We start from the raw sequence: 9,232 nt of genomic DNA, 5'->3' as shown, positions 1-9,232 counted from the left end.
CGGGTTCATTTGACGTCACTGATGTGTGAGGCAGGGCTTCGTACATACTGCTGATGTACAAAAATATCGAATATTACTAGATTCGAGCAGCAGTGCGACGCATGCATGTTAACGCAGGATAAATCTACAACAATGGAGAAGTGTTTATGTTACGCAAACTGTCTAATTCCCCTGCTGGTTCATATAATTCCCTAAAACACCTTTGTGTTTATCTAAGGGAGAGCAGCTTTTTTATTTTATTTTTATTTTTTTATTTATTTTCTTATTTATTTATTTATTTTATTTTATTTTATTTTATTTATTTTATTTTATATTTATTTATTTCATTTTATTTTATTTTATTTATCTATTTTTTTTTTTTTTTTTTCTCCCAGAGACATAAAGCTAACGCACAGCTTTTTGCCACGCTCCAGTCAGTCTGTCAACCTGCCAGTGGCGGCTCATCTGTGGCGGCCCCAGGAGCCCCGCCGCTTCCCTTACTCCAAACCATAACAAAGTTGAGAAAAAACGATGACATGAAAAATCCCACAAACTTGTGACTGTCTCTCAATGAAGTGGTGGGAAGTGTGGGGGTTACAAAGCAGTGTTACTCCACAGAGGCTACGAGGATGGAAACCCTTCCATGGGACCATATACTTTCGACCTTAAGGCATCTCGTGCGCACATCATGCTTCTCTCGACCCACTTGGGTGGAATGTCAACATTGAGTCTCAGCTAATTAAGGAACTGCTAATTTCTTTAATCATAAACTAAGAAAACTTTTGCTGGGAATTGGTTCCGCTCGACTAGTGTTTGCAATTCTTATCGTCTTCACAAATTTCGATTAAAAACTCATTAAGAGGCCGAGCATTTTTTTATGAACTCTATTTGGAGAATCGTAGAGGAACAATGTCTCTTAATGAGGATGTACACAGCAGCAGACGTGTTTACCATTAAAAATCTGATGTAAATTTAATTAATTTCAACAAACAGTAAAGTCTGAGTTGAATAAGCACCTTGGTACAAGTCAAGCCCCTGGGTTAGTTGAGCTACTCAGAATTAGTCAAGTCTGAAGCGAGGCTCACCTGTTGACGATGATGATGATGAACCCACGACTACGTAGAGAGAACCTTGCCGGCATTCCCCAGGCCTCACAGTCTCGCTTCCAGGGCTGGAAGGGGCAGGAGGCACGCCAGAGGAGGAAGAGGTCAAGTTTTCATCTTTTTTTAGAGGCAAACGAACCTGTAGACCATAATCCTCCGTCGCCGGAACAGTCTCAGGGATGTGAAGCTTCAGGCCTGGTGGCTTCTTCTTCAGGAGTTTTGGAGGCAGAGCTGGAGGCGGTGTGTCTGGGGCATGAGCATGTCCACTCGCCTCCTCGGTCTTGTGATCTCCAGTCTCACACGCCTGGCCCTCACCACCTGGGCGCAGCGTAAGTGTTGAGGCTGACGGGCTAAACTCATCGCTGGAATCTGTACTCGACGACTCAGCGTCCTTGTCGTCGCTGGGGCAGGGGCTTCCCGCAGCCACCTGCGATGCCTCCGAAACGGCATGAGGAGGAGACTCTTCACCCATGAAATCAGTTACACCTTCATTCCCCACCTGTCCCCCAAGAGTGGCGTAGATGGGCTCTTCAGGCCAGCCGGGGGAGGGTATGGGAGGCGTACTTCCCTCACGTACCAAACACTCGAAAACATTCTCGTAAGTCGGCTGCGGCGCCCCCGGATCCGAAGTGTTGGCGTATATGGTGCTGGTGCTGCAGCAGCTGGGCGAGCGAGCCGTCCTCCACATATTATAATCCCACGGTCCCTCGAACAGCAGTGGTTCTGTCTGAGATGTTCTGCGAGTCTCCGGAGAGTCACTAAGCCGAGTGTTGCACGCAGCTGCTTCGGTCAAGAAGGCCTTCTTGCAGCCTGCGCGGGTGTCACCTGCAGTGCACAGAGAATCTGGTGGAGCGTCATCACTCAGAAAAGGGGGCTCGTGACTCCCGCTCCTCCGAGAGTCATGCCGAAGGCCATGGCAAGGTGTTGGCTGGAACGTTTGCATGTCCGGCGTACGGTGAATACTGCCGCCTTGATAAACTGCGAAGCCTTCTTGAAATCGTCCTCTATCTTGGTATATGGGAGCGGTCATATCGGTGCGGGGTGTGAAGGATGACCGAAGTGTTGGGCCATAAGCAACACCTGCAGTAGCGATGTCACGTAAAGGGTATGACCTTCTCCGGGAATCTGCATCTCCAGGTCCCCAGCGGAGATCTGTTCTCTCCATGAAATGAGACGAGCAGGGCGGGTCAGTCACTCCATACGCTCCAGGAGGGCTAACTCTGGTTGCCCTTAGTTCAGGGGCTTGCGGCAGCCTTCCTCTTACCCCTCCAGTAAACCTTCGGCCACCGAGCTCTTCCTCCTGGCAAGGGAAATGGAAGGTGTAATTCGGTGATTTGTCAACGGGCTCTTGCTGTCCGGGACCAGAGGCGAGGGGGAGAAGGGCGTCTGGCTGTCGCTCCTTCATATTTATTTTCTGTACGAGTCTGTTCACTTAAACACTACACAACATGTCTAGTTCTGTAACCTGGCCACGGAAACAATGAAGGAATTGTAGGCATTACTTTGCACCAACGAGAGATAGTAGCATGTACATATCCCAACTTTTTTTTTCTCTCTCTTTAACCCTGTGCTATCTGTCAGTCTGCACATTTATATACCTATCAATATTCAACAATTACTATATTTTGATTGCATTTTAATCAACTTTTCGCGCCATGCCACATCACCCCAGGTTTCATACGCTTACTCAACATGTTCACCACCAACCAAGTAAGTATTCCCTCCCAGTTTCCTACATGTCTGCATTAAGTGCCCAGGCGCCGCCCCCACAGGTTTTGATGCGATCCATGCCTCTCTATCCCCACGACTATCACACCTTTTCCTCTGCCCTTGTGATACACGTGCCCCATCAGCACCATTCCCTACTCCCACAAGCATCCCCATCATCACTCCCAACTATCAAGCACGCTCCGCCCCCAACGCCACTACTTCCAGCTGACACTCACTGGCACACTCAGTCGCCGCCCGGCTGCCACACACGCCCGCTGCCCGGCGTCCCCCTGCACGGTAATCACGCCGGTGCCGGGCTTAATCTGGCAACACTCACGGCCTGTCGCTCCAATGACACCACGTCAACAGGGCAAAATTAAAAAGGGGGAATTTTCACCAAAATATTTGAGAAAAATTCAAATTTAAAGTTTCAGAATTGTACCGAAGCATTTTATACCTGTTGAAAAGTGAATTAAAGTTGACGTTGGAGGTATTTCCGGTGCAGCATTTCCGGCCTTCATTTAGCCGGTCGGGAGGCAAGATGCAAATGGGGTAAACTTGTTTAATGAATGAGTGAAGGATTTTACTTGTCTTGTCATTTTAAATTCTACAGTGAAACAACGTGGACGGAAGAAAGCGCCACACGCCGTCCAGCGCAGGGATAGATATGTAAACAAAAACCTAAATATATACAAAAGAAAGGATAAATAAACAAAAGCATGAATAAATAAATAAACGAAAAATTATTCAGAAATGTTTACTGGTCTGTAATTGACAACGTTCTCATTTATTTCGTCCACATTAATGTTTCATTGTAACTTGCCACGACTGGGAAATCAATCATTCTCCCCTACACACACACACACACACACACACACACACACACACACACACACACACAAGCCTATTCTCTCCCCATACCAGGCTTCCAGTTAAGTACATTAGGCGTATTAAGTAATTATCATACAGGCCACTAGCGTATACCTTATCCCTTTCAGATCCTTCGCGCTCCCTAGAGACTTCAAAGCCAATTCAAGAGAGAGAGAGAGAGAGAGAGAGAGAGAGAGAGAGAGAGAGAGAGAGAGAGAGAGAGAGAGAGAGAGAGAGAGAGAGAGAGAGAGAGAGAGAGAGAGAGAGAGAGAGAGAGAGAGAGAGAGAGAGAGAGAGAGAGAGAGAAAAAAAAAAACTACGAGTAGCCTCATCATCTACTTCAGTTTTAGTCAGATTAAAATCGTGAAAAAAGGGCGATGGAGTGAAGGGCGAAACGGTCAAGATGGAAGGTTGATAAGAAATGGAGATGAAAATATGGACTGAGCTTGAGTGCCTGGGTTCAAGGTTCCGCCAGGAAATAGAAAAAAAAAAAAAAGTCAACTTGCAAGGAAAGAATATTTGACGCGGGTTTTCTGGCATTTGGTATGAGTGAGGTACTTAGGGGGAGGAAGGGGAGGAGCGGAAAGGCGGGCCCAGCGGGAGATGTGGTTGGCTTGTCTTCGGGAGTGAGAGGAGGAGGAGGAGGAGGAGGAGGAGGAGGAGGAGGAGGAGGAGGAGGAGGAGGAGGAGGAACACAACAACGACGACGACGACATAGAAAATATGATGTAGAAGGAGGAAAAGAACGACGAAGACAAACAGAAGATAAAGATGGAGAACGAAGACATGGAGGAGGAACAGGAGGAAAAAAGAAGCCGACAAGGATCAGGTTGGCGAGGACGAGAGCGAGTGCGAGGTCAAGGACGAGGACGACGAGGAGGCTGAGGAGCAGAGATCAACGGGAGTGGCTGGCCTCTTACTCTTACTTTGCCTTAAGGACTAAATGAACTTGTAAGAATTATAAGATTAGCCGGATGCTAAGGGGAAGCGGCGGATAAAATGTCTCCTTCAAAGTAAGTGGATCAAAGCTGTTAAAAAAAAGAACAGTAAAATATAAAAACTGTGAATCTTTGCCTGCGTGAGAGGCTCATCAAGACTGCATACACACTGCCGCCTTAAACCTGGTGAAGGAGGCCACCAACCAGCCAATTACTGAGCGGGGGAAGAATGTAAGTATTTATCTTTTTTCTCTCAAGCTTTGCCTATTTCTTTCTTTATACACATACATATACAATTTTAAAAAGTTATATATTTACATTCGCCCGCAAACATTTCATCAACAATCAGTGAGCGGAGGAAAGATGCGTCTATCTTTTTTTCTTTTTGTATTTATATTTATTTCTCGTTTTCATCTAAAAATCCTAAAAGTTACACATTTCCAGTCACCGGCAAATATTTCCTCCCCAGCTGATCCTAATCCCCAGTACGGAGTGCCTCGCTCAAGGGGATGCAGATTCAGCAGTATTCTTAAATAGACTTCATTCAGACGCCATTTCCCCCTTTTCATATTGCCTCTGTTTCTTTCACGGTGTTTCTTTTGGTATAAATTAATTTTACGACCTTTTATGTGTTGCTGTTATCACTTACGTTTTATAAGTGTTGCTCTTACATTACTTAAGTATAGGTATTACCTTTTTTAAAGCGGATGTTCTTTATGATATTGTTGTTGGTATTGATGTTTTTTTCTTTGTGATATTGTTGCTATTGATGTTACTGTTACCATGAGCATTTAAGTGTTACAGTAAAATTCCTCTTATCCGGCATCAACGGGACCGCCGACATGCCGGATACTTGAATATTGCCGGATACTTGAATAGAAGTGAAATTATGCCCACAATCACCACCCTACGCTCACGCATCTTACCATAACAAAGATCAGCTGATCTTAATCAGCAGCAGATCTGATCAGCTGCTTAAGTGTAAGCACAACACGCTTCCTTTTTTCTACAACTTTAGGCATGATGAAGGCGTCAGGCGATAAACAGTGCACATGCGGGACTGAGTCACTGAGTAAACACAGTGCAGTGGGCCGCGGGTGGCGCGAAGCAGTGCGCTCTGGTGGCGAGGGGACAAAGTATGCCTCGCGCGGGAATTTTAATGGATTTTATGAGTACACATTGATTTTTTATTGATTTTAAGGCTTGGGGAAAATGTGCCGGATACTTGAAGCTGCCGGATACTCGAATGCCGGATGAGAGGGATTTTACTTTACTATCACCATGGGTATTTCTGACGACAGTGTTAGCGTTACTATAGATATTGGATGTTTGTGTTACTGTTCCCATGGATGTCTCCTATGTGTTGTTGTTACTGTGGATGGTTCATGTATGTCATCACCCTGGACGTTCTTTAAGTGCTTCCGTTGCCACAGAAGCCTCTCAGGTGCTGCTGAAACCTAAAGACGTTTTCTCATGTGGTATCTTTCTTTCCCTTCACCCACGCCCCACTCACATTAAAGGAATTCAACCCTTCACGCCCACGCTCCATCCTCCAAGTCGCAGAACATTTTATATCTTAATGTCAAAAAAAAAAAAAAAAAAAAACAGCAGCAGCCTTGTTGGTCCTTTCGAGGAAGTTTAAGATACGCTACGCGACAGTTCAGTAATGCAGGAGAATAAAGAGTAAAGGAGAGTAAATGAGAGTAAAGGCAAAGTCTTATCTGAGGCCCGAATGATCTCACCCAGTCATCGCCATTACTGGAAAGCTTAATCACTCTCCTTTCCAGTATTTTTTTTTCCTGCATCTCTTGCTTTCTCAAAGACGAGAACTTCAACTTCAGGACTTACTGCAAGTTTTTAAGCTTTGATTTCGGCACAAGGCGATTTTTTTTCCAAACTTTTACGAAGAGAGAATGACCAACTTCCTTAGTTTTTATAATGTCCGTCTCAGTCCGGAGTTCGTAAACTTTTTTACTTTCAGTGCAAAAAAATACCTTGAAAGGCCAGACTAGTGTCAAATTCTAACTGTAAAAATTATACAAAAAGGGAGAAATTGAACAAGAAGTGCCTCAATTTATTCTGCCTCTCTTCTCCTCATCTCATCTTCGACATCTTCTTTTTCCTCCCACTCCACGCATCTCCCTTCTCCTCTCCTCCTTAGTGACTCCAAATCAGTAAGTAGGAATGTTGAAATTGGAATGTGGAGAGAGAGAGAGAGAGAGAGAGAGAGAGAGAGAGAGAGAGAGAGAGAGAGAGAGAGAGAGAGAGAGAGAGAGAGAGAGAGAGTACATACAGAACAAAATAAACAAACAGAATAACAAATAAACTAAGTAAAACAAACAAACAAATAAATAAACAAATATATAAATATAAGTTGACAAATCAATAAATCCCTGAGGCTCGCACTCTACTGCTCCACGGCGTGGCTCCGATGAGTATTCACGTGATGTGCACTGCTTTCCCTCATCCTTATTTACACTTCCCGTCATTCATTCAAAGGAGTCCACGTGATTATCTTCGGTGAGACCTTTGCTTCTCAGTTTTAAGCAGATCACGGTAAAAAAAATGATGATGATGATGATGATGATGATGATGATGATGATGATGATGATGATGATGATGATGATGATGATGATGATGATGATGATGATGATGATGATGATGATGATGATGATGATGATGATGATGATGATGATGATAATAATAATAATAATAATAATAATAATAATAATAATAATAATAATAATAATGATGATGATGATGATGATGATGATGATGATGATGATGATGATGATGATGATGATGATGATAATAATAATAATAATAATAATAATAATAAAAACAATGAAAATAATAATAATATCATCCTTGTGTGAAATAAATCTATTTGTGAATCATAAGTTTGATTGAAATACTTAGGAGCCAATTCGCCACAAAGGTTAAAACACGACCTCAGTAACCACAGCAACAAGCACATTTCACTGTCAAGGTTCATGGACGCTTGAACCCAAGATGCAAGGGCAGTAATAACTTGAGTAAGGTTCCTCCGCGTGTGTGGAGCTCAACGACCCTGCGGAGCCTTATTTGGTTTGCAGGTCCTCAAGAGACCTCGGGGGCCCAGCACCACCTAGGAGGATGTCTTGCCCGTGTGAGCGTGTGTGTGTGTGTGTGTGTGTCTATATATATATATATATATATATATATATATATATATATATATATATATATATATATATATATATATATATATATATATATATATATATATATATATATATATATATATATATACTGTATGCACACACACACACACACTGTTTAGACATGATAGTACACTAAATAAATACCCTAAAACCCAACCCCGTAAAAAGAGGAGTCTAAGAAACAGCATTGGGTAACAAACAAACTTAAAGTAATAAATCAGAGGGTTGTTCCCGGAAAGACAACTTTGCTACAATGATAACAAACTTTTGGTCGGTGCCGCCAGGGCCGCAGCCAGACCATAGGCACGGCTACCACGGGGCTGCTCTTGCCCCGCCCCGGCCCTGCTACGGCACTCGCAACACGATCAATAGATAGTCCATTTTTCCTCTCCCACGCCTGACTAAACTCTCCTCTCTCTCTCTCTCTCTCTCTCTCTCTCTCTCTCTCTCTCTCTCTCTCTCTCTCTCTCTCTCTCTCTCTCTCTCTCTCTCTCTCAACCATTCAGCAGAGCGGTAGGCTGAGCGGCCCAGGAGCCCACGCAGCCCAGACTCCAGAAGTGAAACATGGGAGGGACGAGATGGATGATGGGATGGAGGAGTGAGGAACGAGGCTCTGCGGTGGTGGGGAGGGGCGCCGATAGGGAGGGGGGATACAGGCGGAGGATGAAAGGGACAAATGCTGTCTTCTTTGCTGGCCGGGAGAAGCAGCGGCTGCGGCAAGAATTCGAGCAAAACTATATCACTCAAGACAATTTAATATGAGCCAATATGTCCGGATATACACTATTTCATAAAACTCCATATTCAATCTCATTAACTCAAGCAACAGTGAAAAAAACGTTAATTACGGTGGCTATTTCAAGTTAAGTCATTTAGTATAATTTTTTTCTGGTGACATGAGTAGTGGCTCGCCCTCATTAGCAGCACACAATCATTATCTGCTTGACTCCACCGCCGCGCGTGTGGGCGATGCGCAAGCCTGTGTGTTGAGGGAGGTAGTTAAGGCGATGATGAGCGGCGTCATTGCTCCTCCAGCACCACCCTATCCCCCTCCATTAATCAAAGCTTCCCGTGGCCCTTCACTCACAGCTCGACAACCCCTTACCATTGAGAGGCTCCGTGCCCTGTCCCATTAATCTTTCCTCTCACCTCGGCTCATTAGTTAATCTCCCCAGCCTCTCCAAACCCTTCTCTCATCAATGCCTCCGCGCGCCATTTTTATGAGATTCCCTCCCCAGCATCACCTGTCAGACAAACGTGACCTTCACCTAATGATGCCAGTGGACGGGGTAGCCGTGTGGCTGGACCCCGCGCCCCCGCCTCGCCGCCCGTCTCACCACAGTCCTGTAACACTCGCCTCTCCCCATCTTGTCTTATCTCGCCGATCAGTTTCCCAGTGCGCGAGGGGAATGGCAACCCCGGCTGACAA

The sequence above is a fragment of the Scylla paramamosain genome, chromosome 10 (assembly GCF_035594125.1).
Source record: "Scylla paramamosain isolate STU-SP2022 chromosome 10, ASM3559412v1, whole genome shotgun sequence".
NCBI classification, from domain to species: Eukaryota; Metazoa; Arthropoda; class Malacostraca; order Decapoda; family Portunidae; genus Scylla; species Scylla paramamosain.
Note: the sequence above shows the minus strand (reverse complement) of the source record.